The following is a 5,407-nucleotide window of genomic DNA, read 5'->3' on the forward strand; positions in this document are numbered from 1 at the left end:
CACCGCAGGTGCAAGCGGACATTCCCTCCTCATCGAGGCATCCTCCTCAAGGTGTAGTTGATGAAATTATTGCAAACATGGAGTCATTGAGGAGACGTCTAGAGATGCCACCAAGGGAACCAATAATGATGGAGAATATCCATCAATACTTGTATCATGATCGCGATGAAAGTTTGGTTCTCAATCCTCCCATGCTATCACCAGAGTCGATGAACCTCCTGTGCCATAGGTTTGTAAGACAGATGACCAATCCACCATAGGCCGTCGTCTTCTCAAACGAAGGAATCAGGACGGTTATGGACATCAAAATGAGGACCTTCATAGACAGAGCTATCAAATACATCGATTACATCGGGAGCGAGCCCATGGTCATGTCAGCGTCTTCAATGACAATGACTTGATCAATCTCAATTCATATGACTTGATTGATCTTTATGCGCATACAGCTCAGTGACAGGATCTAGGAATTAGATTTGGAATGGCAAACCGAGCGATTATTCAAGCAATGGAAACCTTGGTGAAGCATAGAGCTAAGAGTGATATTCAAATTGCTCTCAATCTTGGTAACGATAGACTATCCTGCACTGCTCCCAATGAAGACTTTTCAGGCCTGCAGGAGAAGAGATCTACCTCAGTCTTAGCTCAACAAGAACTTGGTTTGGTGTTCAAAAATGAGTTTAGTGTGAAGAAGTTTTTTAGACTGACTGAAGCCTTCAAGTACTCAACTTCAGCACTTTTGAATGGTTCTAGAAGGTTATCAGAGAAAGATTGGGCAGACCTCATGTGCCTATGGGAGAGGGACAATGTATTCATGAGATCTCAATAGTCATTCAATTCAGAGGACTATTGATGTGCTTCTGGGAGATATCACAAGGAAGACCATGAATGAAGTATTTTGCCTTGCATTGTAATATCTTTTGTTCCATCATTGTAAGAATTCATCATTTAGTCCAATGAAAAATTTGGCAAAGGATGTTTTTCATTAGACTAGCCTCTGTTCTTTACTTATGTTTTAAATGTTCATAGACTAGCTTATGTTTGTTCTTTCATTACTTAGGGGGAGATTGTTAGACCCCATAATTCATATTTGTAAAAATAATGAAGAACAACATGTGATGAAGAACCAGAAGGTCGATGGAAGACTTCAAGGCAAAACAACTAAGTCCTCAATACAACAAGAGGGTTGATGAATCGACCAGAAGTGCGATGGATCGAGCATCTTCATAGCCCCTCTGGTTACCAACACTTGTTGTTTTCTACAGTAGTTCAACCATAGGCATGCGATGAAGATATCAAGTTAAGGTTGAATACCACCCCATGGAAGACAGCTGGAGATGACTAATCGACAGCTGGATTCTACAAAGTTTATCTTGTTTTACTTATTATCCATGTCTAAATAAGCTTTATCTTTCCTTGAAGATTTGCTAGATAGTCTCTCTAGATAGTTATCTTCTTGTTTAGCTTTCTAGTATAAATATGTGTTAGGCCTATTGTAATCGGTTAACGCTTTGAACGCTTTTACTATCATTTTGGAATAAAGTGAATATTCCGGCACTCAAGTATATTCTTTGAATATTCATATTTTGTTCTTGTGTGTTCGTCATTTTATTCATCCACACGACATAATTAGGTTATTCGTAATTTAATTATTAGTGTTATTGAGAGATTTAGGATCAACAAACCAGATTTTTTAGATTTCTCATTTGGAAATTTTACAACTTCTGGTCCTGTTGCCACAATCTTTGTCTCAACTTTCTCTTTACTTGAGTCTATCTTTGATTCAGAGTCAAAGTCAAGAAAATCCTTGTGTGGATTTCGAGGTGCAGAGGTATCATTAAGAACTTGAGATTCTCGTATGCATGAACTAAAGCCTTCATCCATCTTTTGTGTTGAAATTTTTTCAAAAGTATCCGAGGAATTACTCTTAGAAGAATCTGTATGACTTTTAGAAGAATAGTTCAAGGCCTCAAGAAAATTTTGCTCGAAGACGTGTCTCACCATTTCTGTGAAGTCATCGAATAATTTTGGATCCATAGTTTTAACAAAGTTACCTTTTGATGAACTCTTGATTTCATCTGGTTCAAGTTTAACCACATCACCATTCGTTTTAGGATGTTCAAGATTATTGGAGCTAAAATAAAAGATCTTGTATATCATCTGTATGCTATTTAAATTAACTTGTTGCATACTTTTTGAAGAATAAGAGATGTTTTCGAATTTTAACCTTTGAATTTTGGTCCCATTTTCAAGTTTACATCTTTTGAAGGGTGAGGTTTTATGCAGAGATGGAAAATCTAGTTTTTGCTCTGCTCCTAACCAAAACACAGACTCAAGAGTAGATTTCTTCTTCCAGGTGAGGTCTAGGTCTGTATAACCTATCCATGCTCTATCCTGTTGAGAATTAATCTTTTCATACACCTCCTGAGCATCTTGATATTTTTTAATCAAGAGCTCTTTTCTTTGTAAACTCTGGTGTAGGAATTTCCTTTCCTTTTGAAAATAATTGTTCAAAGCTTCAGAATTTAGTCTGTCACGTTCTTTTTCTAAAAGCTCGTTTCCCTTCTTTTGTATAGCCACTTTTAGTTCAGAGCACTCTGATTTAAGATTAATTTCAGTGGAACGTTTTGTTTCTAAAAGTTTTTCATTTTCCACTGACAATTCTTGTTTTTCTACAGTCAATAACTCTGTTTCACGTTCAAAGAAAGATTTTTCTTTTTCCAAAGACTTCCTTTTAGATTTCTTGATAGAGAGTTTTTGCTGTAGTTTTATGAAATCGTGAGTTAAAGCAGAGATGCTTTCTTCCAGATCGGAATGAGAATAACCAGATGTAGAACATACCGGGGAGTTGGAGCAAGATCCGGACTCTTCTGTGTAATTCTCAATAGCCATTCCACATAAATGGGTTTGGTCTTCTTCTTCTTCAGATGAGGAGTCAGAGACCCAGTTCTCCTGTTCAGCCATGAGACTCCTTTGGGATCGATTATATTTTTACTTATTTTTATAGTATAACTCATCTTTCACCAAAGGGCCTTTGAATTCTTTGGAGTAATGTCCCATCTTTCTGCATCTGAAACATATGACTGTTTGCTTATCCTGTTCAGACCTCTCTTCCTCCTTCTTTTTTGACACTGAGGGAGGGTTCCTTCCTTCGAAGCCTCTGCTTCTATTCCTGTCACCTTGTCTGCCTCTTTTGTCAAAGAATTTCTTCCCGAATTTCCTTTGAAATTCCTTGGTGATCAAGGCCAAGGAATGTGCAAAAGCACTGATGTCGTCGTCTTCAGAGCTTGATGCTCTGTCTTTTTCATCGCTCTCCATAATAAGATCCTTATTCCCCATTTTATTTTCCTCCATTGATCTTCTCTCTCTGTGTGGTTGAGGTCCACCCATAGCGACCTTGGCCTTTTGTACTTCTTGCTCCTACGCTTGCAAGGTGCCATATACGTCATGAAGAGTCCATTGCTCTACATCTGGGTTTTCCTGGAGAGACATGGTCAAGTTCCCCCATTCTGCATTCAATCTCTTGAAGAAGAGCATATTGTTCTCCTCTTGAGTTCTGATCACATCACATTTTTGACATTTGTTGATCAGCATGTTGAATCTGTGATAAGTCTGCTCGAGAGACTCATCAGGAAGAGCTTGAAAACTATTGTACTCATTTAAACATTGAGCACGATGGTTTTTCTTCATCTTAATTGATAAGTCCAGAAATCATACAAACATGATGTAATCTTCAAAAATCATGATGAACATAAAAGGTAGAAAGATATTATCAAAGGATGATTTGATTGAGAGAGAGAATTACAGCACTAATCTTGATAATTCTGCTAATGACGATTGTTAATGACAATTACAAGAAAATCACTATTTATACTAGGAAATAATAAAGGCTACACTATTACAAAACAATTACACTAAGGAGAAACTTGAATACAACTTTAAAGCTCTAACTTGAACCCAACATTAATTCCTCCTTCCAGCTGGTTTGCCAGTTGATCCTACATATCTTTTGCAGATTCACAAGCGTCTAGAGATTGAAAAATCCATTTGGAAGGGCCATGATCAAAAGCCTCTTGGCTTTCTGGTCCACTTCCAATATTCTCTTGTCCTCATCATCCCAATCTCTACGAAGCTTGGGAACTCTTCTGGCAGGTACTTGGATCGTGTCGCCAGCAGCAGGCAAGCAGGGAGTTAGGGTAGTAGGTACAAAAGGGCCGTTCAAAATTGACTCGTAAAGTTCAAGGTCGAGACCTTTGTAAAAATTTATCATTCGAATTTTCCATTGGGGATATTCTTCCCTAATGAGAGTTGGAGGTTTTGTAAGGGATCCAGCGCTATACATGGAGTTTCATGATTGACTAGACATTTTGTTTAAGGATTTTTTGAGAATAAAAATTGACTTGAAAGTGATAGACAAGATGTAACTGATTTCCAGAATACTAAAAGCAAACGTTTTCAAATGGATAAAAAAAGAGTGAAATTCCTTTAAACGAATAATCAGAAATTAAGAGAGGTATCCTGATGCATATCGATCGGCTAATCAATGAATTTGATTAGCCGGCTCTGATACCAATTGTTGGAACCCAAAAACTCTTAATTTTCAGAAAACACAGTTAATGAAGAATATGAATGGAATAAAACAGTGTACTGAAATGATCAAACGAAATATTCAACAAATATATGAGCACTAAATGACTTTGAATAATTCGGATGCTTTATTAGATGAGAAAATAATAACTCTCAATCTAAAATGTATTCTCACAAGAACTGGTTATTATCTTAGTCGGCACTCTCAAGTATATGTAACTTAAAAAGGATGCCTCCTTATATACGCCTAAGTCAAACATACTATGCTAGAATTGTGGCTTGAAACTCTGATTGCTGAATCCGCATCCTTATCATTGACTACACTTGAAAAGTGGAGCGGACTAAGTTAAGTCGCCTTGATTCTGTTTGACGCTTGCGAGAATATCTGAACTAAGCGCGCTTTCCATGGAGTTGGGAGACCAGAAGCTCTGCATGTACTATACAGAGGCTCTGTATGTACTATGTAGAAGCTCTGCATGTACTATGCAGAAGCTCTACATGTACTATGCTGAAGCTCTGTGTCTGGAGTGTAGCTCTGTATCAAGCGCTTAAGCTTTTTGGCGCTTAAGACTTGATAGTCCACAGAATTGAGCGCGGGCTCTGTATGTGAGATCCTTGACTCTTTGAGTAAAAGCTCTGTCTTTTCAGTTCTTCTGCATGAGAGCTCTTAGTCCAGACTGCTTCTAAAGACTAAGTCCTATGGACTAGAGTAAGAGGCTTCTTACTTACACTTTCACAAGATGGGGTCTAAGTTATATATATAAATATATATATATATATATATATATATATATTATATAGGGGTCCAATCAAGGGAGAACTC

The sequence above is a fragment of the Cynara cardunculus genome, assembly GCF_001531365.2.
Source record: "Cynara cardunculus var. scolymus isolate 2C chromosome LG 2, CcrdV1, whole genome shotgun sequence".
In the NCBI taxonomy this organism is placed as follows: domain Eukaryota; kingdom Viridiplantae; phylum Streptophyta; class Magnoliopsida; order Asterales; family Asteraceae; genus Cynara; species Cynara cardunculus.